Below are 27,226 nucleotides of genomic sequence, written 5' to 3'. Positions count from 1 at the left end.
GTGGAGTACAGACTTCTGGGCTATTCTACATCGGTTTGTTGATTGTATTTTAGTACCGGTACATCCCTCATTGCAGAGTTCACAAGAATTACCAGATCCTCAGGCTTTTCCAAAACAGATGACAATTGAGGCTAGGATATAAAACTCTGAGCAGCAGCAGCAATAATCGGTTGTTTTATCCCCACACAGCGCAGCTTGCACTGAATCAAATATTTTCCAACTGCAATCTCCGTCTGGCCAGGCAGCAAGAAAATAATATGGCTGAAGCACCAAATACCACTCCAGTCAGCCTTGTAAATAAATGTTCCCATTGAAGTAAAGAACTGAAAACAGAAACTTGTAAAATTGCAGGCCAAGCAGCATCTATAGGAAGAAGTACAGTCGACGTTTCAGGCCGAGACCCTTCAAAGACCTGACGAAGGGTCTCGGCCCAAAATGTCGACTGTACTTCCTACAGATGCTCTCTGGCCTGCTGCATTCCACCAGCATTTTGTGTGTGTTGCTTGCATTTCCAGCATCTGCAGATTTCCTCATGATTGCACTTGTAAAATTGGTCAGCTTCCATAGTATCTAAGACATATTCAAGGAGAGATGCCATAGGAAGGCAGCACCAATCATTAAAGATCACCACCACTTGGAACAAGCCCTCTTCTCAATGCTATCATCGGGAAGGAGGTACAGAAGTCTGAAGGCACACACTCAGCGATTCATGAACAGCTTCTACCCTACTGCCATCTGATTTCTACATGGGCATTGAACCCATGAACACTACCTCATGACTTTTTTTTGCACTAATTAATTCAAATTAACTACTTAATATACTTACTGTAATTCAGTTTTCTTCTCTATAGTTATTTATCTAGTTATCATGGATTTCATCGTACTGCTGCTGTTAATGAATTTCACAACATATGCCGGTGATATTAAACCTGGTTCTGATTCTGATTCTTTAAAAGGCACAAGACACTGTCGATGCTGGAGTCTGGAGTTACACACAAGGTGCTGGAGGATCTCAGTGCATCAGAAAGCAACTGTAGAGGGAAATGGACAATCAATGGTTTGAATCCTTCAGCTGGACTGATGAAGGGCCTTGACCCAAAACTTTGTCTGCCCATTTCCCTGCATTGATGCTGCTTGACCCACTAAGTTGCTCCACTGTCTGTTTGTCTTTATTTATTTATTCATTCATTCAGAGATAAAGTGTGGAAAAGGCCCTTCTGGCCCAATGAGCATTGCCGCCAGAAACCCACCTACTTAACCCTAGCCTAATCACAGGACCATTTACAACGACTAATTAACCCACTAACTGGTACGTTGTCGGACTGTGAGAGGAAACTGGAGCACTTGGTGAAAACCCACACAGCTCACAAGGAGAACATACAAACCTCTTACAGCAGGCACTGGAGCCAACTCCCTGAGCAGTAATAGCAGCACATTTACCACCACGCTACCATGACACTCTTGTGTAAGAATCTTTCAGAAGCTGGCAACTGTACTCATCAATGACAGGTAGGCAAACCTGACCTTAAAATTTTTGCAAACAAAATGTACAAGCAATTGCAAAGAAATCCTCAGGAGACTCCTAGGTACTTTGTAACCTGTCATTTGTTTTGAAGTGCACACCTCATCATAGGGAAATTCCTATCAAAGTCCTTGCACAATTTAGATTTCTTTGTAAGGTTTTGTCTTTGTAGAAAAGTTCTCTTCAATTTGTCCAATCCAGGAAAGCCACTTCAGGAATTTTCATAGTGACTTCCATTTTTATTCTTTTTGTACCCTTTTCCACCCAATTTTCTGGTATTCTCCCCTTCTCACACATCCATTTCTGAAGGTCTGTGCCTTGATTGAAAAACACCGGTGAAGATATACAATGGTTCCAATTTTATGTACCACTAGATTTTCCTGTTCTTCTTGTTCCTAGGATACATCACCTAACTAAGGAGATTTGTCTTGCCGAGAGGAGCAGTTTTGGGAGGGGTGGTTACTGAAATGTCTCACACTTACCACATGAGAGCTCTGAAACATAGTGGCCTTACATCTGAATAGGGGTGGCATGCATTCTGTGAAAGTACCAACTGTGAGAGCAAATATATGGATTCTGCAAAGGGACTCTATGTCCACCCACATATTTATAACATAATTTCAGCAGTCAAAAAAAGGAGTCCTTGTGTAATTCCGTTTGGAATGCCATTCATGCCCATTGGATGTCCTAAATCGATTTAAAGTTAATTACGTTTTTTGAAGCTTAGTGCAGGAAATGCCAAGTTATTACAAACTACAGTGAAATAATTGACCAAATCAGATTTTTAATGTGCAGGTTGAAGAATAAATCTTGGCTAAGTTACAGGGAGATGTGATTTCTTCTGAATCATTTAAGCAGATGGAGCCAAATTCTGCAGTCTTTAATTCAGTACCTAAAAGGAACAGATGTGCAACAGGAATTATCTCACTCCATGAAGTAACTTCAGAGGAGAATTGGAAACCCTAGAAGGAGAGTTAATATGTTTTATTCTTGCTTTTCCAACCAGACTTCACCTAAATCAGATGTGTTTAGATTGAGGAGCAGAGAAACTTTGGAATACTTCTAAAGATCCCGGTGCTGGTGGTACAGTGGCATCCGCACCGAAGTCTGAGGCAAGTGGTCCCGGGTTCGAATCCAGCCAGCTCTTCGCATGCTTTCCACTCACACTGGGTTGAGTGTCGAGCTAGCAACTCGGCCTCGGAAAAATCGGACAAATGCTAAAGGAAGGAATACAACCCTTCATTAGATAGAATTTAGAGTAAAAGAAAAAGGATGTTACAAATACAACTTTATAAAACACTGAATAGGCAGCAGTACTACATGCTGCTCTGGCACACTTTAGAAACTTTACCACACTTTAGAAAGGGGCAAATGGACATGAAAAGGTGCAGAGCACATGTACGCAGGTTTTGCGATAGAATAATTCAATTAAGAGGAGAGATTAGGCAGGAACCAGCTGCTTCAAACCTTTATCATTCCACCCCTCTTGCACTCACCTATCCTCCTTGCCCTCCCTCCACCTTTTTATTCCGACATCTTCCCACTTCCTTGTCAGTCCTGAAGAAGGGCCTCGGCCTGAAATGTCGACTGTTTATTCATTTCCATAGATGCTGCCTGACCTGCTCAGTTCCTCCAGCATTTTGTGTGTTGCCCAAGTAGGATAATGCCATTTTCAACTACATGAACGAGACTTGGGGTCGGGGAGGGAGCTCTGAAACGATTTGGTTTTCAAGAGCTGTCTAAAACTAGAGGTATTGGTTTAAGATAAAGGATCGGAGGTCTAGGTGGAGGTATTTTTTCACCCACAGGGTGTTGAAATCTGGAACACACTACTTGCAGGGGTAGAATGAAAGCAGGTCTTTGAACAACATTTAAGACCATAATATCTAGATTAGTATTTGCATTGCCAAAGCAACAATAAACCATTTCCTATTTCATTCCCATCTGTACTTATCCCATTTACCAGTTTTTGGTTGCAGACCAAGTACAGGTAAATGGGTTAAGTGCAGATGGGAATAAAATTGGAAATGGTTTATTATTGTCACATGTCCCAAGATACAGTGATAAACTTAGTTTTGCATGCCATCCATACAGGCCATTTCAAACCAGAAGATTTTCAGGCAGTACAAGAGAAAAGCAATAACAGAATGCAAAATAAAACCTTACAGTTACAGTTTCAGATTAAGTGCAGTGCAAGAAGAAAATAAGTCACAAGTGTAACGATAAGGTAGATTTTAAGATCGAGAGTTCATCTTTAACAAGCAAGATGTCTGTTCAAGAGGTTTATTGCAGTGGTATAGAATCTGTGCCTTGCTGGAGCCTGAATGTAGGTATCTCCTGCCTGATGGAAGGGAGGAGAAGAGAGAATATTGGGGATAGGTTGAATCTTTGACTATACTGGCTGCTTTTCTGAGGCAGAGTCCATGGAGGGGAGGCTAGCTTTTGTGATAGACTGAGCCATATCCACAGCCCTCTGAAATTTCTTGCATTTTTGGGTGACCAGTTTTTATATTCTTTTTATATATTTTACAGATACAGCATAGAACAGTCCCTTCTGGCCTACTGAGCCGCGCTGCCCAGCAACCCAACCAATTGCTAAGGTACCACAGTACATTTATCTCAATCACAGGATAATTTACAATGACCAATTAATCTACTACCTGGTATGTTTTTAGACTGGAGGAGGAAACCAGAGCACCAGAAGGAAATGCATAACAAACTGTGAGGAATCTAGATTGGATGTTTTCTTTGGTGCATCAATGAAAACTGAGACATGCCTAATTTGCTTACCTTCTGAGGAAGCAAGGGTATTGGTGTACTTACTTGCCCAAAACATCTACATGGATGGATCAGAACAAGATGTCAGCATGGCCAAACTTGCTGGTCAGCATGAACACGATAAGCCAAAGGCACTACTTGTGTGCCATATGACTATTTGAGAATACTCTTTTTCTAAATTCTGGGTGGAGAACACAGGATTTCAGCCCAAGTTTAAATTCATTTTGAAGACCTAGGCTTTGCTGGTAACGCCGGTATATATTTAGAATTATAGAACCCTAGAGTGCAGAAACAAGCCCTTCAGCCCATCTAATCCATGTCGAACTACTAATCTGCCTAGTCCCATCAACGTGCACCCTGACCATAGCCTGCCATACCCCTCCCATTCGTGCAGCTATCCAAATTTCTCTTAAATGTTAAATGTCTCTTAAACTTCGTATCCTTAAATGCTCTTGAGAGGGCTGCCTTCTTGAATTGTTACAGTCATTGTGATAAAGTTATTCTCACAGTACCACAGTGTGGGGTGTTCCAGGATTTAAACTCCCAACAAAATGAAGAAATAGTCAAGTGTGAACCTTGAACTGTTCTGAGTTAGCTCCAAATTGTCCCCACAGGTACAGACAATGGATATACAAGTGAAACTTATGACTTTGTGCAAGACATCAATACTACAATCAGGAAACAAACTGTGGAAAACATTACAAACCAATATTCCATCCATGTACATAATTCAGTTATTCCTCTGAAATGTTAGGTGCAATGTTCAAGCTTTAAGAAGTGAGGACAAAATTACAACTATAATTCTCCAGTTACAACAAATAGCTATATCAGAGGGAGAAGGGAAAAAGTAACAGACATCTCTAACAAAAGAGAAAAGCAGAAAATGAATGTACATCATAAACACAAGAGATTCAGCCGATGCTCGAAATCCAGAGCAACACACACAAAATGTTGGAGGAACTGCAGGTCAAGGAGCATCTATAGAAATAAATAATCTGCCGTAGTTTTGTGCTGAGACTCTTCTTCAGGACTAGAAAGGAAGGGGGAGAAAGCCAGAATATCAGGAGAGAGATTCTCTTCAATGGAAGTTTGGTGAGACCCTGTCTTACTGCCTCCCCCTGTGATCTCTACTGCTATTCTGGCATCCTCCTTTCTTTCCAGTTCTGATGAAGGGCCTCAGCCCAAAACATTGATTGCTTAAACATTTCCCTAGATGCTGCTTGACCTGCTGAGTTCCTTCACCATTTTGTGTGTGTTGAAGTGAACACATACAGCACCTTCATTGACTTCAGGTATCAAATTACTTTCTATTGAATGAGGGTATTCAGAATTAAAAGAATCTCCAAAGTCAATGGACATACAGTGAACAGTAATGAAATACATATGCAGATTAATTTAAGTTGTTGGCCAAGAAACTCTTTTTTCTTTGAATTGCACTGCAGGTCTACCTAAGGTACAACTTTCAAAGAACCTTGAACTGTTCTGAGTTAGCTCCAAATTCACGATTCGCACCGTCCAGTTGTCCCAGTTTCTCTGCCAACAAACAGCTCGCAGATGGGGTAGGCCTGCGTTACTTTAAGTTCTCAATGTCCAGCAGGCTCTTGCAATCATACAAAGAAGTTTATAAAAGACAGTAACACCTCTGGTTGATCTTGTAGAAGCCACTTTGAGCGGAAGTGCCGCCATCTTACCAAAAACCCCGAAGACATGATACATTTGAGTCCATGAACCTCTGACTCAGGAGCAAGATTGCTGACAACTGATGCCTTTCAGTTACAATGGTTCACGACACAATGCCCCAACCTTCCTGGAATGCCCATATCAGCCTTCACTGCTGAGTACTGTGCGAACTAAAGTTACCTGATGATGAAGAAATCGTGTATTTTGTCCCACATGAATATTACATCACTGTAGTGATCACAAGGTACGTGTCATTCTTGCCACCCCAACATATTACTAAATTAGGCTGCTCTCTGAAACCTTTAATTCATATCATGCTGTTGCTAGGCAACCCAGCTATTTCACTAATGTGGTGATAATCAGTCTTAATCATGCATTTGAATTTGTGCCGGGAGACAACCAGCTTATCCAGGATAAGGGCAAATTTGCAACATGGCATCCCTCTACCACTGAACAGTAACCATCAGGAGAAAATCAAATGTCTACACCTATCAAAAAATGAAACAGCAAAGTGATATGTGACTTCACATGCCCCTGACAAGACTTGTAAAGTTCTCCACAGCGAATTGTGGCTCCAAGTTGGAATTGTACACCTTTGCATTACGTGTCTGAGAGGCAGTGAACACACCATTTTCTCGACTGAATAATTACAATTACAAATCCCTTGCGTTAATTATCACTCCTTGGAACATCTGGCCATCAACTGCAGGTCTTCACATGTCAGAATTTGCATGCGTTTACCTATATGACAAATCAGCATCAACATCACTTTGCAAGCAACACAATTAAGTTGTGATCTGTAAAAGGTTCATCATTATTTTGCCATTTGAAAATAGTAACGTGTTTGGTGCCTGGTTAATTGGTGGAGTTACAGCACAGAAACAGGTTCTTCAGCAGAATGAGTCTGAGCTGAGCATGAGCTGCCCATCGTTGCACCATTACAACCCCAAACCCTTTTCTCCCTATCAATTCTGTCCGTAGATTCTAACACTCATCATCACTGTGCGGCTAAAAACACAACAGTGTTTCTTCCACCTCAGGCAACTGGAGGAGTTTGGCATGAGCCCCCAAATCCTCAATACCTTCTACATGGACACTATTGAGAGCATCCTGACTGAATGTATCACCTGGTAAAGGAACTGCGCCGACCTTGATCGCTGGGCACCGCAGAGAGTGGTATGGACAGCATCTGTGGATGGGAACTTCCCTCCACTGAGGACATTTACAGCAACACGTGTATAAAGAAGGCCTGGAAGATCATCAGGGACACAGGTCACCCCAACCATAAACTATTTCAGCTGCTTCCATCTGACAAATAGTACCACAGCATTAAAGCACGACAACAGGCTGTTGGACAGCTTCTTTCTTCGAGCCATTAGACTTTTAAATTCAAGTCTGTACACTGTGACAGTTATATGCTAAGATTTTTATTCCCTCTTGTTGTGGGACGGATGTAAGATTTAAGTGAATTAAATTCAAATTCAATACAGTAGAGACAATGTAGGGTGGCTAATTAATTTAACAACCTGCACGATTTTGGAATCTTGGATGGAACAAGAGCATTTGAATGAAACCCAAAGCCACAGGGAGAACAGGCAAACTCCACATTGAAAGCAGCAAGGTCACAATGGAACTCTGGTCACTGGAGCTGTGGGGCAAGATTTATTCATAGGGACAACAAGGAAGCAAGCCACATTCTGCACAATTTGTCCATGCCAACTATGGTGCCTTCCAAGCTCATCCCACTTATCCATGTATGACCCATATCCCGCCTAGCCATGTACTTATCCAGATCTCTCTTGAATGTACTTAGACTTGCCTCAGCTACTTTCTCTGGCAGCTCATTCCATGCACACACCAAACTCCGTGTGAAGATTTTGCATCTCAAAATTCAATAAATTTTATTATCAAAGTACATATATGTCACCATATAAAACCTTGAGATTCATTTTCTTGTGACCATAGCAAATCTATAGAATTGTGACGATAACAGAATCAATTAAGATCAACCAGAGTGCAGAAGAGAACAAACTGTGCAAAGGGAATTATAAATAAATAGCAATAAATAACGAGAGCAGGAAATAACAAGAGCCCTTAAAGTGTGGTTATTGGTCGCGGGGAACACCAGAAGTAGAATGAGTGTATCTCTCCACCTTTTGTTCAAGAGTCTGATGGTTGAGGGGTATTAACTGCTCTTAAACCTGGTGCTGCAGGTCCTGAGGGACTTGTACCTTCAACCTGATGGCAGCAGCACCCAAAAGAGCATGGTTTGGGTGGTGAGGATCTTTGATGATGGATGCTGCTTTTCCATAGCAACAGTTCATGTAGATGTGCTCAGTGGTTGGGAGGGCTTTACCCTTGAAGTACAGGGCCAAGTCTACTACCTTTTGTAAGATTTTTAACTCAAGGCATTGTGTTCCCATACCATGCCATAATGCAGCCAGTCAGCACACTTTCCACCACACCTCCATGGAAGTTTGCCAAGGGTTTTTGATGTCTTGCCAAATCTCTGCAGTCTCCTGCGAAAGCAAAGGTTAAGTCATGCTTTCTATATTTATATGATGGGCCCAGGTCAGGTCCTCTGTGAGAGTGACACCCAGGAATTTAAAGTTATTGACCCTCTGGCTCTCTGACAAGTACTGGCTCATGAGCCTATAGCTTCCCACTCCTGAAGCTGATTTGCCATTGAGTGAGAGATTGTTGCTGTTAAACCACTCAGCCAGATTTTCAATCTCCCTGTTCTATGCTGATTCAGCATCGCCTTTGATACACCCCGCAACTCGTCTATGGTGTTAGAATTGTACTTAGCCACACAGACATAAGTGTAAAGCAAGTAGATCAAGGGGAAATTCAGAGATCCAGTGTTATTCACTGCAATTTTGTCACCGGATCCCGTCTTCTCTTGTCCTTAATTAATTTTCCGCCTGCCCCTTTTATCCTTTCTTCAATGCAAGAACTCTTTTGAACATCCTCCTCTTGCTGCTGAGGCTTAGCAGTGATGTTACACCACACACTTCTCTTCCATTACTCACATCCAAGAAGGATGGAGATACCAAGGGCCTTTTAGTAGATACAATCAGCTCCTTTGTTGGGTTAATCCCACATCCCTTCTTATTAGTTCTTTCCTCCTTTTCCCTACTTCTCTGCTATGAAAATATTTATCTCTAAGCTTACACGGTTTATTTATTTATTGAGATACAGTGCAGAATAGGCCTTCAAGCTGCGCTGCCTAGTAATCACTCCGATTTAATCCTAGCCTAATCACGGGACAATTTACAATGAACAATTAAGCAACCAACTAGTTCATCTTTGGATTGAGGAAGGAAACTCATGCAGTCACGGGGAAAATGTACAAACTCCTTACAGACAGCAGTGGGAATTGAACTGGGGGCAACCGTACTATAAAGCATTGTGCCAACCACTTACACAACGATGCCACCCTAATGGAATTGATGGAACATTAACTGACCTGAAACGTTAACCTCCTTCCCTCTCCAGACACTGAAATTTGGATTTGCTACCTGGATGTTTCCAGTTTTCTTTCTCTATAGTTAATTTCCATAACAAAAAGAACGTCAAACCCACCTCTCCATAATGCCACTAAGGATAAACGTTAAAGCAGCTTAATTCTCTAGATTCAACCATCTCCATTTCATGACACCCATAACAATATAGCCAAAAAGAATAGTCGCATGGACATGATTCAAATGAAACCTAATTATATCAAGGTCAATTTTCAGTTGTCTTTTTTTATTCCTCTGCAAACCTAACTCACCTGCAACCTCTCCTCTGCTCCAACTAAACTTGAGTGAAAAACAAAATATAATTGTCAGCAAGATCAAACAGTGCTTCTTTTAATTAACCACTAAACTGTTTGAATTTTGGTCTGATAGAACTTCACACAGAGTTGGATTCCTCTCGGGTGTGCTAAATAATATTAGATCCAATCCCAAATTGAATAATCTTAAATGCTACTGTTGTGTATTTTATATTCCAATAATATGAGTAACCTTAAACATATATTAGTCGATTAAGAATTCTTGATACTTGAATGTTTCCAGTTTTTTTTACAGTATTTAATTTCGATAACAAAAAGAACATCAAACCCACCACTTTCTAACTCCTCATCTTTTTTTTTCTCTCCAATTCTGAGGAAAGGTCTTGGCCCGAAACATCGACTGTACTCCTTTCATAGATGCTGCCTGGCCTGCTGAATTCTTCCAGCATTTTGTGTGTGTCGTTAAGCACACTACCATGTGATGATATGAGCACACCTTGTTTAAAGTAAACTTAAGTTAGAACTGTGTCTTCCTTTGAATTAGTTTGAGGTTTTTAAGCTACAAAACATAACAGCCAATCACAAGTTGAGGGAATTTTGATTTTATTTTCACTTATTACAATTGAGGTCTCCTCCCTGCAACTGGAAACAGTAATGCACAAGTTAGTGCAACTGCCTCACAGTTCCAGAATCCAGGTTCAACTCCAATGCAGGGTGCTGACTGCGTGAAATTTGTACATTCTTCCCGAGATTGTACGAGTTATTTCCCCTGAGTTTGCCAGCTTCGCAGGTGAGAGAGATCAGTTGGTGGGTAACGGGAACACATGCTGGCAGGGAGAAACCTGCACAGTAAGAACGGTCACAAAAATACACAAAAACATCACAATCACATCTCACAGGAGAAGGTCGCACTGAACTAATCAATGGAAACCTGCTGAGTAAGCATGGTCACAAAAACACACAAAAATATCCCAATCACACTCTCGTTAACAGAGCCAATTCTTTCTGTTTTTGCAGAGAGCAGCCAATGAGCAATCATGACACATTTAACATTTCAACCAAGGACAAATTTCTCCTCACTGTAATGAAAAATGCTGCCAGTTTACTGACTTCTGAATACTAAGCTGGAGAAGGCTGCAAAGTATCACGTCCTATAGTGTGTCAGAGATGCTGGTGGCAGTTGCTTGAGGACAAAGCAGTCAGCTATCTGAAATAGTCTCTCTCTCTCTCCCTCTTCATCGCTGATGCAATGTGGCCGCAAAGCATACATCTACAAAATACACTGCAGCTACTGTGTGCATTAACCGCTGTCTTCCGAACCAATGACCTCTACCACCAAGAACGACAAGGCAAGACCACCACATGCAGATACCCCTCCAAGTGCACATCATTCCTGCATCATTGCCAGATCTGGAGTCTCCTCCAGAACTCCCTCCCCAACAATTCCAAGGAACTACTTTCACCAGAAGGACTGCAGTGGGTTCAGGAATTTGGCTTATCATTATCTTATAGAGGGTAATTATAGATGGATAATAAATTCTGGCTTTGCATCGCTGTCTCGATCTTCAAATAAATTTTAAAAACATATACGAGATTACCTGTGCACACCTGCACTGGCAGACCCCTGCTTATGAAAGGTTTCATTCCTGGAAAAGGTCTGTAAACTTATTTCACCGATCATACCTAAGCATTGGAACACTACGACCATCTACTGCATTACTATGAACTCGTCTCTGATTCTGGTTTTCTTATGCTCTACTATCTTGCTTTGTACAGAGTTTTTTCTTCTCATTGCCTTGTATAACTTGCATTGTCTGAACCTACATGCCAGTGAGCAAGCTTTTCATTATACCTGTAACTGTGCACATGATGGTAAAGTCAACTGATCATTTACGTGCATTCTCTATAGAAGTCCATATTGTTTGCTCCTACATACTTCAAAGTACATTTATTATACATGTACGTATACATTATACAACCTTGAGATTCATCTGCTTACAGGCAGCCACAAAACAAAGAAACTCAAAAGAACCCGTTAAAGAAAGACCATCAAACCACCAATGTGCAGAAAAAAAACAAATTGTGCAAACAATAGAAGCAAGCAAAGAGCATTCAGAACTGAAATCCATCAAGGAGAGTCCATCCACAGACACCAAGTCATAGCCTCAGTCCATCACAGAGCCAAGTTAACACTGCAGAGCAGCGAGGTGAATCAGCCCGTCCCGTGCCTTCAGCCCTGAAACACTGGCCTTTTTGTCATCTCAGCAACGGGCTCTCTCACTTCAATTCGCTCTGGTGCCTGGATCAAACCACCTCTATTTGGCCTGTACCCAATCTTTCCAATTCAGCCCAGCGCTCAAATTGTCGCCCAAACATCGGGTTCTGTCACTTCAACACGCTCTGGGGCCTGGACCCTGCCGCTATGGTTCAGCCTGTACCCAAACTTTCCAATTCAGTACGATGCTTAAATCAATTGAACCTTGGGTATTCCTCACTCTCGGTGATGAGTCACACACACACTGTATGCAGTCATCAATGAATAACATGGAATGTTTTATTAATACTATTATTACAGGCTTGAAAATGCTTTAAAAGTTTATGGAGAATTTCTGCAATGTTAGGTCATTTGTAACCCAGGGAGCCCTCAGACTTCAGAAATTGCTGTCTTTTTCACGGTGAAATGCCACCATACACCAATAGTCTGCATGTCAGTTCAATCGCCCTCTTCTCATTGCTACTATCAGGAAGGAGGTATAGAAGCCTCAAAGATTCAGGAATGGCTTCTTCCCCTCTGCCATCTGATTTCTGAATGGTCATTGAGCCCATGAATACAACTTCATTACTATTTTATATTTCCTTTTCTTTTGCACGACTTAATTTATATATATATATATATATAATTTCATGACATATACCGGTGATGTTAAACCTGATTCTGCTTCCGATTCTGAGAGTTTGGGGTTGTATGTCACACACAGACAAGTAAATGTTGGACCACAGCTTTGGACAACTGGATTATGGGAAGCACTGGGCCCATTCCACCATTCTGTTATCCCGTTCCAAACCAACACAATTCCTTCTTTCTGCTTCAGTTCAAGAACTCTCAATTGATTTGCCTAACAATATTCTATCAACCACAACTCTGCAACTCATATTTGACCTTGGCCTTAACCACTTCATGTAAGCAGGTTCTGAATACAGGCAGTCCCCGGGTTACATATGAGTTCCGTTCCTGAGTCCGTCTTTAAGTCAGATTTGTACATAAGTCGGAACAAGTACATCCGGTATTATTTAGCGTCAGTTCGTCAAACATTTGTCTTAGTATATAGTATATATTTTACCTTTCTATGCATATAAAACACTTAAGAGACGTATGTATTCCAATAATTAAACCACTGCATTGCTTAGTAATAATTGTAGCTTTCATTGGGGCAGGGCGTTTCACATGCTCCATTATTCTCACTTTATCCGTTATCCTTTAAACAATCCTTCTGATCGTTGACCGACTGTAGCCTAACGCTTTTCCAATGACCGATGGCATTTCACCTCTTTCAAAATGCCTTATTATTTCCATTTTATTTTCAATCGTGATTGCTTCCCATCAATGGAACAGAAACACTGCGGGCAGTGGGTCCCGAGCTCCGCCGGCTCCTCAGGTCCGCTGGGTCCTAAGGGCCACCGCACTGATACAGGTTAAATAGGACAAACGGGGGCTATGCTGGATTTGGGTATTTGATCATCCACAATATTCCACATGGGAATTTCAACTGGAGGTGGTAGTGTTTTTTTTACAAGGTCGATATCAACCCGGCATGGATGGTATGGGAGTCACTGGATCGACATCATCCCGGCATGGGAGCAGTCTGTCACTGGATCAAACTCGCCGATCTCACTGCGCCACCAGCTGACCGGAATGGGGGGGGGGGGGGGGCGGGGTGAATCTTACTAAGAAAAATTTAAGCTAAATACAAAGTTAAACACTCAATACAGTGTCAATGGCAACAACTTAAAATGGTGGACGGCGTCGCAATCGGACTTAAAATGGCGGACGGCGTCGCGATCTGACTTAAAATGGCAGACAGCATTGCGATCTGACTTAAAATGGAGGACAGCGTCCTCCTTCCTCGGTTCGTAAGTATGAGTTGTCCATAAGTCGGATGTTGGTAACTCGGGGACTACCTGTATTACACTGATTGTGTTAACAGTACTTTTGACATACTCCCTGAACAGCTGTTTTAGGTTGAGGTTAATGCTCCTTTATCCAGATAACTCAGTTCTGGAAATAGTTTCCGTCAATCAAATCCTTTCATTGTCATTCACTGTTGTAATTGTACCAGCTATTAATAATCTAAAACAACACAACCCACCTCAATCCCCACTGCCACCCAGAGGAATTACTTTTAACTGATTTGTTTGCTGGCTTTGGGCTCCATTGGAAAAGTCAGGATTTGTTTGCATTCCTAAAGCCCCCTGAACTGGTGAGGTAGTAATAAGTACATCAGGAGGTATACAAGAGCACGACAGGCATAGATAAGGTGAATGCACGCAGTCTTTTTTCCCAGGGCAGCAGAAACAAGAACTAGAGGGCATAGGTTTAAGGCAAGAGGGGAAAAGATTTAATGGAGACCTATTGGGAAACTTTTCACCCAGAGGGTGATGCATATATGGAACAACCTGTCAGAGGAAGTGGCTGATGCACATTTAAAAGACATTTGGACAACTACATAGAGAGAGAAGATTTAAAGGGATATGACAAATGGGCCTAGTTTAAATAAGCACCTTGGTCACAATGGATGAGAAGGGCTGAAGGGCCATTTGCTGTGCTACATGGCTCTATTCCTTTAAGTGGAAGGATTGGCTAACTAGGTGAATGATGTAATAGAAGTTGTGGACAAGAGGATGAAAGGTACACCTCAGTCACAATCACAGCTTGCGTGCTGTTCAATTTAACTTTGGCCTGATGATTGAAAACGGTTGATCACCATGAAGATGATACCGTGGTGCAGTGAGTAGAGCTGCTGCCCCACAGCTCCAGCGGTCTGGATTTTGATTCTGATCGCTGATGTTGCCTGCAGGTGAGTTTGCATATTTTCACCGTGAGCCTGTGCACTTTTTCCAGCTTGTCACGTTGCCTCCCAGATTCCAGACATGTATTTTGATAGCTTAAATGGCCACAGTACATTGTCCCCTGTGCTTAGGTGAATGGTAGAATCAGAGGTAGAGTTGATGGGAATGTGGAGAGGAGAAAGAAATGAGATTAGTATAAAATTGGTGCTTAATTTTTATACTAAGATCGAGTGCAGAATAGGCCCTTCCATCCCTTTGAGCCACACTGCTCATCAATCTCCTGATTTAATCCTAGCCTAATCACAGGGCAATTTATAATGACCAATTAACCTAATCTTTGGACTGTGGGAGGAAACCCACACGGTCATGGAGAGAATGTACAATTAACGGTTGGCACATACTTAAGTGAGTTGTAGGGCCAGTTTTCACATTGAATGACTGTAAATTTATGACTCCGTTAGTCATTTCCCTCGCGTCCAATGCAGCCATCACCAATTCTCTAATTTAGTGCAGTAAAACTTGGTGAATGAGGGTCTTTTTAAGTTAGACATAAAGACCCACATTCATATGATTTCTTAAAAGGACAAAGGGTCTGTACGTTCTTATCAGCTAAGTAAAATACGTTCAAGGACATAGCACTCAATCTATATAAGCTGCAAACCTCTGTCTTACTTAAATCATGAGATAGCTGCTGGCCCTGTGATTTTAAACCACTTCATTATGTCAGCACAGTGACCGCAGGCCCATTGAACCCAGGGCTATTTTTAAGCCTGGCAGCGTTCCACCGTAACAGCCTGGTTCCGATGGCACTGCCCATCAAAGTGGCTTGTCATTTCATATCCAGAGGAGTAACCGCTGATGCAAGAAATTATTTTACAAAAAAACAAAGGAACCTAGCATTCAAACACTTCCCTTGTTTAAAACACCTCAGTGACGACGCAATAAACCACTTTCTCTAACGATTGCTAGGATTTTTTATTTGGGAAGAACTGTTTCCAATAACTCAGCCTAACTGACAGGAGTACATAAGACTTATAATGAATGAAATAGAAAAACTAGAAATACAACATTCTTTGCAATATGTTGGAAGACAGATTTCATACTGTATATCAATGTTTTGGTAGGTCAGATAGATTCTTATAGAGTTTAGTGCAATTTGACTTCCTTTGTTTCATTTTTACTGGTAGTAGCAAGACATCTTTATAACAAGATTCAGTTTCTTGCAACATACTTTTGTTAAAGGGGGGGAAGAGGAGGAGGAGGAGGAGGGAGGGGGAGAGAGAGAGAGAGTACACGCACGAGCGTTAGCGGGCATCTATCTTTCCTACTTGTACCTGAGAAGGCTGGGGAGTCAAATTCCTTAACCAAAAAACCTAAGAACAAAATCCAGGATGAATTTACAGAAGTGTACCAAGGAAGTGTTACATCATCCAGTGCCATCTTTCAGATAAGACATTAAATGAAGGCCCTGACTGTTTCACCATTATTGCATTATTCTGAAGAAGGATGAGGGAGATTATAGTCAAGACTCAACCTTCAATCAACATCATGAAAGAAATGTAGATTATGTTCTCATTAGCGCAACACTGTCCAGTAACGTGATATATTTCAAGATGCTAAGAGGTTAGCGAGCTGCAAGATTATCTTGCGGGCTTGAGAGCAAAATTTGAAAGCCTGCAACAAGCTGAAGGAGTTGCAGGTAAAAGGAGTCAAAATCTACAAAGCTAATCCGGAGAAAGAGTTAGAGCTCAGGGTTGTTACTTCACACTGGCGAGATGCCAGTAGGAAAGTGGAACAACAGTGACAGGAGGTGCTCACGGCAGTCAGTCTCATCTTCATTACCCCATGCATTTCAACACAAATGAGAAAAAAATCGACGAGTTGTGACAGGTTAGAGGGCAAACCCTTGGGTAAGTGGTATGTTTTGAGAGTAGAGCTTGTTGGGGGGGGGGTGTAGGGTGTTGGGTCATCAGTGTCTTGAACAGGGAAACAGATCTGCGGATGGATTGCTCTGAAGGCATTGTAGTTATCAGAGAAGCAGAAGGTGGAATGATTGAGGATGGGATGACCACAAGAGGTCCTTTAGATCCAGAGGACCTTTGGCCAGATTTGGTGGAATTTGGGTGTCAGAAAGGGGTTAACAATCAGCCAGGAAGATGTTAGGGGTAGGAGTCCTTCCACACTCTCAGCCTCTATCTGAAACATTAACCAATCTTTTTGGATCGTAATCATTCCTGCAAAGAATTCTCCAAACGTCCAGACGAGAGCATATATAATTTTCCCAAGCATGAGTAGAAGCTAATGGGCAATATAATAAACAAGTCTTTCCAGAGAATGGAGGTTAGGCACCTGTAGATTACTAAACTGAGCAGCAACAGAAGGAGGGGGCTTTGCTACTGCATTCTTGCTGGGAGGAGACGGCTGATGTTCTTTGCAGAAGTGGGTGGAGGTGGGGTGGGTCATTGCCTTGCTGCTTCTACTTGGGAGGGGGGAAGAACAAGAATTTCAGGATGTGTACTGCATACATTTCTCTGATATTAAATGGAACTACTGAATGAAGCAGCCCCACTGGGTCCACTGCAGAAGAAGGGAGAATTCTGTAATAGTGAACAAAATTAGGAAAGGGAAAGAAAGAGATTAATTTCACAAAAGGTAAGCTAAGCTTAACTACCTTTTTTTTCCAAGAAAGGTTGGCTAAAAATTCATGCTCTACTCAAAAGGGCTATGAAAGTTATTTTGGGATTATTTTATCTACAACTTACTGATCACACAAATGCACAGTGAGCTGTAGATATAATAATTTTTATGCAGGGGTTCCCTGAGACCTGAAAATTATTTTAAGAGTTCCTCCAGGGCAAAAAGGTTGAGAAAGGCTGGCTTGGATAATAAAACACAAAAACACTGCAAACAGAATAAAGCACGGTAAGAGTTTATCTTTCCCTTCAAGCTATCAGCTCTAAAACCTTCCAAATACTGCTGATGGCCATTTCTTACATGTTTCTCTGTTTCCAGTTACAACTACATCCCATATAAACTATCTACCTGTTAAACAGACTCTTCACTGCCTCCTTGCATATAATCCCTTCTGACTAGCTACATCACAGCCTAGTATGGAGCCACCAATGCATAGGATAGCTGGCATGGTAAGTACATTTACGATAAAGTGCTGCTCATTTTAAGTTCTTTTACAATAATATTGGTGGTAGAGCGGACAGCCGAATAGGTTACCTACGATTGCAACAGCATCAATAACAAATGGAAAAGTGGATGAGGAATGACAGATGAACTTAACACAAACGTGTGCTAAATGTTGCATTTTGGGTTGTAAAATCAGGACGGGAACTGGATAGTGAATGACAGGACCCTTGGGAGTGCTGGAGAACAGAAAAGACCTTTTGGTGCCAGTACACAGTTCCCTGAAAGTGACAACACAGGAAGTCAGTATGATGAAGGAGGCGTTTAGCATACTTCCCTTCAATCAACACATTATGTACAGGAGTCGGGAGCTGTGTGTTACAACTATTGGTTTGTTAACAGGTGGGCGTAGTGTAGTTCTGTTTACCTGTCCAGAGATAGGATGTTATTAAGTAGAAGAGATTCACAAGGATTTTACCAAGACTTAAGAGCTTGAATTATAAAAATGAGACTGCATTGGCTGAGGAATGATCTTTCAGAGTACATAGAATCATGAGTGACACAAATAAAGTGGATGGTCACATTCTTTTTAACAAAGCATAAGAGTCTAAAACTAGAGGGGTTATATTTAAGTTGGTAAGATAAAATTTAAGAAGCATTTTTAAAAAAAATCAAGATGGTGGAGATAAACCACAGCAATGTTCTGCAGGCTACTTACAAAACTTCTAAATATACCTCTTTTGAATTACTCTCACTGCAATCTGCAGCATGTAATTTCCCTTCAAGCAAAACACTTTTGGACCAACTTAATGAACTGCAGATTTCACGATCTTCTGAAGGACTCGGTGGACTTAACTCTCAAGGAAGCAGGGACGGAACCTTTAGGCAAGCAAATGTACAATGCCATGACCAGAAGAGAAAGATGAGGCATGAACTCCAAGTGAGGCTGAAACAGCCTCTACCCAGCATCTTGTTAGCAAAAGTGCCATCACTGGAGAACAAAAATGAGGACCGGAGGGCAAGATTGCTGTATCAAAAGGAAATGAGACTTTGCTGTGTTCTGCATTTCACTGATACATGGCTTTCTCCCAGCACACCAGATTCAGTGAGATGACACAAAGGCTTCTCAATACACAGGATGGACTCAACTACTGATTTGGAAAAGGCAAAAGGTGGGGTTATGTGTTTCATGATAAACTCTCTGTGGTGCTCCAATGTGGCAGTTTTGTCAAACTCGTGTTCCAACAACCTTGAACACCCAACAATCAAGTGCCATGAGAATACTCCTCTGTGATCGTGACCGCAGTTCACCATCGGCCATCTATAATCAGGCAGTAAACAAGAAACTGTCCACTCCAGCGCAGTTCAAGTCATAGTCGAGGACTTCAACAAGGCGTGTTTGGAGAAATCTCTACCCAAACACCATCAGCATGCAACCTGCAACACCAGAGGTCCCAACACACTAGACCACTGCTCTATGAATGCCTTTCGGGAAATCTGATCATTTGGCTGTCCTCGCATCTGCTTACAGGCAGAGGCTAAAGAGCAGGGCTCCAAAGATGTGGACAATGAAGAGGTGGCCGCAGGAGGGGATATGTGACTGCTTTGAGTCATGTTCAAGGATTCATCAGCGGACCTGAATGAATACACTACGGTTGTCACCAACTTTATAAGATCAGTCATAGATGAGTGTGTTCTCTCAAAATCATTCACAGTCCTCTCCAACCAGAAGTCCTGGGTGAACCAGGAGATCCACAATCTACTAAGGGCCAGATCAGACGCATTTAGGTCAGGCAACCAAGTAAAATACAAGAGTTCAGGCACAATATCTGGAAAGCCATCTCACGGGTAAAGTGGCAATTCCAGACTAAACTTAAATCAATGAAGGATTCTCAACAACTGTAGCAGGGCTTGAATGCTATCACCTCTTACAAAGTGAAATCAAGCCACACAGGCAACAACGAGGCTTCGCTTCCAGATGAACTCAATGCCTTCTCTGCTCGTTTTGACCGTCAAAACATGGGGGAATCCTCACAAAATTACCACAGCCCCTGATAACCCTGTGATTTCAGTCTCCGAGGTCGACATGAGAGCATTCTTCAGGAGGGTGAACCAACGGAAAGCATCCACACCAAATGGGATGCCTGGCTAAGCACTAAAGACTGATCAACTGGCTGCACTGTTCACCAATATCTTTAACCTCTTGCTTCGGCAGTCTGAAGATTCCACCTGCTTCAAACAGGCGTTAATCATACCTTTGCCTAAGAACAATATGCTACCTGTCTCAATGACTATACATCCACTGTGATGAAGTGTTTTGAGAGGTTGGTGATGAAACACATTAACTCCTGCCTGAGAAGTGACTTTGATCCACTCTAATTTGCCTATTGGCACAACAGGTCCACAGCAAATACAAGCTCATTGTTTCGTCGCTCAACTCTGAAACATCTGGACAGCAAAGATGTCTACATCGGGATGCACTTAATCAACTACAGCTTGGCATTCAACATTATCATTCCCTCAATACTAATTAATAGGCTTCAATACTTTGGCCTCAATACCTGCTTGTGTAATTGATTCCTCAATTTCCTCACTTGCAAACCCCAGATTGGTAACAACATCCCCTCCGCAATCTCCATCCGCACCGGTGCACCACATAGCTGGGTTCTTAGCCCCTTGCTCTACTCACTTTGCACTATGACAGCGTGGCTAAGCACAACTCCAATGCCATAATTAAGCTTGCTGACGACACCACTGTCATTGGCCAAATCAAAGGTGGCGGCAAATCTGTCAGTATATAGGGCGGAGATTTAAAATCAGGTTGAAAGGTGCCAAAACAGTCTCTCCACATCAACAAGACCAAGGAACTGATTACTGACTTCAGGACGAGTAAATCGGAGGTCCTTAAGTCAGTCCTCATTGGAGGATCAGAGGTGGAGAGAGTCAGCAACTTTAAATTCTTCAATGTTATCATTTGAAAGGAACTGTCCTGGGCCCAGAACACAAGGGCAATTACAAAGAAAGCACGGCAGCGACTTTACTTCCTGAGAAGTTTGTGAAGATTTGACATGACATCTAATACTTTGACCAACTTCTTTAGATGTGTGGTGCAGAGTATATTGACTGGCTGCATCACAGCCAGGTACAGAAACACCAACAGAAAATCCAACAAAAAGTAGCGGATCTGGCCCAGTCCATTACGGGTAAAGCCCTCCCCACCAGTAAGCACATCTACATGGATCACTGTTGCTGGAAAACAGCATCCATTATCAGGAACCCTCACCACCCAGGCCAGGCTCTCTTCTCACTGGTGCTATCAAGAAGGCACAGGATCCTCAGAACTCACATTACCAGGGTTCAGGAACAGTTATTACCCCTCAACCATCAGGTTCTTGAACCAGTGGGGATAACTTCATCCTACTTCACTTGCCCCATCACTGAATTGTTCACAGAACCTATGGACTCGCATTCAAGGACACCATCTAATTTTATTGATATTTGTAGCTTATTTATCCATCTTCTCTTTTGTATTTGCATAGGTTGCTGTCATTTGCCCATTGGTTGTTTGTCTGCCCTGTAGGGTGCAGTCCTTCTTTGATTCTATCATGGTACTAGGAATCTACTGAGAACACCTGCAAAAAAACAAATCTCAGGGTAGTATGTGGTGATGTACAGTATATGTGTTTTGATAATAAACTTACTTTGAACTTTGAACCTTGAACTTTTGACCTGTGGGACAACTTTTTAAAAAGAGGATGGTGGGATGCGGAATCAGCTGCCTGATGTTCAATTAAAATGACTAAAAAAAAAACCAGACAATCTAACAGATAAGCCAAACCTAACAGGGCCATGCACAGCTAAATGCAACTAGCTCAGGCAGCAACATGAACCACATGGGCTGAAGGGCCTGGTTCCATGATGCACAACTCCATGACATTTATGCAAAAGTATTCCATTTATTTACGTATGACAGAAGGAAAATTTCTTGGGTCTCAAGTTCATTTCTAACCTTATTTCCTGCTTCACTGTTCTGCTGCCAGGCACTTCCAATGTCAAACTTTCACAGACCAGACAGCTTGCATTTATAAGGCATGTTTATCATAGCAAAAAAGACCAAGGCATTACCAAGAATGTGACAGAGAGCCACAAAATGACCTAAGAGAATACTAACCAAAAGCTTTGTTTAGAAAGGGTGGCATCAATTAATATCTAGAAGGAAGGAAGGTAACAATGTAGTAACGTTTAGAGAGGGAACTATAGAGTTTCAAACTTTTGATGATTTGGCGATCAATATTTGAACAATGAAAACTGGGAATGCTCAACATGACAGAGTTAATGGAGATTTTAGGGCTGACAGATGCCATAGAGATTGTAATTGCCAAACCTTGGCAGCATCATAAAGTTCAAGCTCCTGCTTGGAGGTAGATGTTTGTGGACATTCTACATCAAACTTCCTTCTCTAGCAGCTTGAATAGGCATCATGATTCCTGGGTCAATTATAGATGGCAGGAATTTACTGACAACCAACACCTGCTCTGAATGTGTCTTTAACCACCAGCTCTAATAAAAGAGAAAGTCAAGGATCGGAATGAATCGAGATGCAGTTATTCCATCCAGTGCTAATATCTAATCAGATATTTCCTACTGTCATTGTTATGACACCAAACAGTCTGCTTTATTGGCACCCTATTCACCATTTTAAACATTCATTCACTTAAACCACCACAGCACCATAGCTACAAAGCATACTATCAGCAGAAGACACTTGAACTAGGCTACTCTGACAATGTTCCCCAAATCTGTTATTGTTTCCACCAGAAAGATAAAGTTGGCAGATGCAAAAGAATGCTTTATCCTACAGGTTCCACTCCAAGTCACACACCATCCTGACCTGGAAATATATCACTATTCCCTTCCATCATTGCTAGAACTCCATCCTATCAGAGCTGTGGGTGGTTTTTCCACCAAGGGCACTGCAGCAGTTCAAGAAATTGAGTCATTGCCACCCTTTGAAAGACATTGAAAGAAGGGAATAAATATTGACTGTGCCAATGACATGTTAAAAAATAAACAAAAAAGTAAAATTATATTAAGTTCCAGAGTACTACCATCAATTTTACTGACTGCATTTCAGATGGAATTGTATTTGCCAATGTATTTGATAGCATATCTTTACAGAATAGCACAGAGATTAAGAGGGTTAAATGATTAGTCAGGGTTATATACACTTGGTTGATTTTCCGTTAAGAATACAAGTGGCTGACATGTTCAAGGTGTCAATAAAGTCTTGGGGATTTGATCGGATAGGTAAAGTAACAAAATGTAAGCTAAGCTGTTCAGGGTTGAATTCTTCACATAAAGATGATAGATCTCTGGAACTCTCTCTCTCTCTCTCCTTAGATTCCTGTTCAGCAAGGATGTTTTGGATTGAAAACCAAACCAGTGTTGAGCTGAAGTATGAACCAGCCATGAACTAACTAAAGGTCGAAACTTTGTCAAGAGACTGAAGACTTCCGCCATTTGCCTTCAGGTAATACAGAAGAATAGTTTATCAACAGTGCTTAGAACAGAAGCAGAAGAATCAAGAAATTTTAGCCACCTCTTGTGGAGTAAAATGTTCTGCCAATATGTTGCCCGCTCAACAGCAATGATGTAGCCTTCAGTTCTTGCTTTGTTTCCCCATAGTCGACCCGACCAGTTCAGGTTATTTTGCTAATACTTTAACAGCCTTTCTCAGTGATTACCCTATTATTTCATATCACCATGACCTTGATCATACCTTGCATTAGCAGCAGCAGCAAAATGTATTTTCATGCATTCATACAAGATGTTATTTCATACATGAGAAACCTTAACCCAATTCCACAGAAAAAAAAGTTTAATTTTATAAAGAATTGTGCTGGACCTGTAGACTATCCAGTGGCTTAATTTTGTTGTTAACTCCACATTTCCAATGCACTCTTGAAGATATATGTTCATCAACAGCCTTTCCCAGTCAACTAATCACACAACTCTTCATATTACTCAGTGAGCAGATCCCACTCCTATTACTTAACTTCATTTAAGATAAACCAATGCATAATCATTCTTTGTTCTAAAACCAAATAAAGAAATACCTTTCCAAACAGGCTTTAAATTTCAGAGCACCTTGCATCTTTGTGACTGCTGGCATTCAACTAGACTGTTTAAATAATGTCTAAAATTTCCACAATGTCCAGGTTCACACTAGTCAGAACTCAGCAGTGATCCCCACACTCGATTACCTGGGCATCAAGTGCCAACAGAGCCCAACAAAATACTTCTAATTGCCAGTCTAAGAATATGGATTCAAATAAACCACAAAGGAGATAAAGGTCACCATGAAATTCTATCAGGCTAGTGATGAAATGGCAAAGAAGTATGAGGTAGGCATGTAGATTTGATGCCAGAATGGAGATTGTCATCAGAGAGATATCTCTACGAAATAAAATTTGCGAGCATGCTGACCATTAACAGTTTCCTTAAAGTACAATACATTGCATACTCACCTAGTTAATTATACGAGACTTCGCGGCAAACTTTAAGCATATCTGTTCAGATTAAACTGGAAAATGCTAAGAGAAAAATCTCCTTTCCAAGCTTAACTGCCACATTAATCATTGTTCCCTGAATACATTTTCATCGGCTGCCTGCTTCTGTGCACGGTGCTCGCAGCCCACGTTACACACCACACATGTGTACACCTTGTAAACGGAAAGCAGTGTCTGATTCCCTGGCTCTTCTGCAAGGCTCAGTCCAGGAGAACCAGCAACAGAGCTTCAGCAAGGCCTTCAGAGTAGTTTAGTATGTACGACAGCAAGGGTGAATTCTCATCAAGAATGCTGTCCACGTCAGTGGAGAAACGATTAGGAAATCCACCTTCAATATATTTAGTTTTATTGCCCAACGTGGCTAATGCATCCTTAAACTACTCAAATTGATTAATAGGGCAAGTGAATGCCAGAGCTACACAGTGGGAGGATGCAACAATTTTTTTACTGCTTCAAGCACAAGGAAGAGCAGTAAAATCTAAAACACATACCGGCCCCTCAAAGCTTCCTCCACTGCTGTCAGGACATTCAAAGCTCCCTCCACTGTTATCAAGACTTTCAAAGCTTCCTCCACAGCTGTCAAGACTTAAAGTGTACGCTAGAAAGGGTAACACTCAGAAGATAGCATGCCATTTCGGAGAGGAGGTACAGACCTTCTTTCAGCCAAACTCTTGAAAGGCTTGCAAAACCTGACCGAAGGTGAAGCTAGATGCAGCGTTTGACTTGAATCTTATCAGTAGCATTGCATCAGGTGCCCACGCTTACTTTCTCCCTGCTTGTGTCAATCAATCAATGGCATTTTCGTTTTGAAAGCAGAAGAAAAGAGCAGGTGTGGATTATGAGTCTATAAACTGGAAGCCAGCAAAATGCAAGGGATGCGTGTATCCTCGCCGGACTGGGTCGCTGGATATCTCGCCAGTAAAGCAGATGGTCTAACGACCCACACATTAAACAGGAGAGGACGCCTAATAACAAAAACACTCTGCGATCGGTGTCCTCGATCACGTCCGTGCCGCTGCACCGATGCACTTTTGCACTGGCGCAGGTAGATGGGCGAGGGAGGACTTTCAATTAATTAATAACTTTTAAACCTGAAATACAAGGGCCTCGTTGACATAATCGGTGCGATTTGAGAAAATACATATTATATAACCGTTGCAGGGACAAATTGGCGCTTTCGTCAAATGTGCCCAACAGAGTAAACGATAAGTGCATTTTTAATAGTTCCCATTTAAAGAGACAATGACGAGTGAACCGCTGCAAACCTCAATGTGCTCAAACTTTGGGTTAAATAGAGTAAGGGCTCCTCCTAGTGGAAGAGGTTACTCCGGCACCACCTTCTCACAGAGTGTAATCCTTTAAAGGAAACTTTGAATGTAAGAGGTTCGTTTTCTGATCAAAAGTATAGCTACAAAATATCCGAGATTGAAAAAGGGAATCACGCGGGAATCTAAAAGTAATAGAAGATGAATATAAAAAGCCAAAGGTTCTTCAATTCACAATTGATCGTGAAGTTAACAGATAACGTAAATAAAGGCCGAGAGCGCTTGTTATTAAAATATCTACATTCCTTCAATACTTCCATAAAATATGCCCACCGTGCTTGCATGTACACCAAAGCAGTTCGAACCGTTACCCCCAGTCTCTTGTCATCTTGGAGCGGCCCCGTCACATTCCGCCGCTGCTCAAAACAGCCCCCCGTCAGCCCACACCTTGGCAGAGAACTCTGCAAAATCGACATGTACTAGGTCTGCGTTCAGTCTGCAACACACACACACGCACCGCAGGGAAGGGTTTCCAGAGAATAAATATTGGATGATCAGGGCAAGATTTAACACTTGCACATCCCTCTGCTTTAGTACTATTCCCGTGGATCCGAGGAAGATTTCCAATATCCATTAACGAATTGACCCATCAGAACACAACTTGTAATTAATACAATCTTTGAAAGAGATTGCAGTTCTTGGTATCCAGGACTGACCATTTCACCCCCGCCCCCACACCCGCCACACACACACACACACACACACTCTCTCTGTACACCCTCCCCCCCCCCACCAAAAATGTGCACACGGTATCCAGTTAAATGTGTGGCCTCCTTCACCCACCCCCCCTCCCCGGCGCCGCTCGCTCACCTAGTGACGGTCCTTCTCCGTAGCTGGTGTGCAGCGAGTTCTGGGCTGAAGGTTTTTCGGCATAAAGTTGCCGAGGACCCTGTAGTACCAGCTCCGGCGGTTCGAGCGACCTTGCAGTCTGTGCGCGGTTGCTGAGGAGAGAGACTGATGCCTTCTTTTCATGCCGGTGTGACAAGACTTTGGATAGATGTTTTATATTTAGAGAGATATATATATATATATATATATATATTATATATATATATAAATATACTGTATGTATGTATTCCTCGTTACCGACCGGCTGCGGAGACCTGAGCGACCAAGATCAGCAGAACCAGCGGCGGCTGCAGCAACAACATACTCCAGGGGTGGATGAATGGTAGAGGCTATTGGTTTGAAGGTCTGATCCTGTAAGGAGATCTATACTGAATGAGAATGTAGCCGGCGCTCCTGTTAGTGGGAAAGAGAGGAGGGACCGACTTAGTGCTCAAGATGGGCTGAATGAGGAAGGAGAGAGAGAGAGAGAGAGAAAGAGAGAGCAATTGATGGACTGCTGGAACAAGGAGGGATCAGCTCAAAG

At 42.0% G+C, this 27,226-nt stretch overlaps 1 protein-coding gene across 3 annotated transcripts in view; it reads right to left on the bottom strand.

Annotated features, from left to right (window-relative positions):
* Positions 1-26,876, bottom strand: part of brinp1 (bone morphogenetic protein/retinoic acid inducible neural-specific 1) — a 403,545-nt gene extending 376,669 nt beyond the window's left edge. The window contains exon 1 of one of the 3 annotated variants that reach the window (XM_073052225.1): positions 26,665-26,876. The gene's annotated coding sequence lies outside the window, so the exon portion shown is untranslated. Of the gene's footprint in view, positions 1-26,127; positions 26,237-26,664 lie in introns of those variants that run through there. The other 2 variants (XM_073052228.1, XM_073052227.1) reach the window with 2 other exon arrangements.
* Positions 26,877-27,226: the final 350 nt, after the last annotated feature.

Source organism: Hemitrygon akajei, chromosome 7, assembly GCF_048418815.1.
Source record: "Hemitrygon akajei chromosome 7, sHemAka1.3, whole genome shotgun sequence".
Lineage (NCBI taxonomy): Eukaryota > Metazoa > Chordata > Chondrichthyes > Myliobatiformes > Dasyatidae > Hemitrygon > Hemitrygon akajei.
The sequence above is the reverse complement of the archived record's forward strand: the minus strand, read 5'-3'. Positions and strand labels throughout refer to the sequence as shown.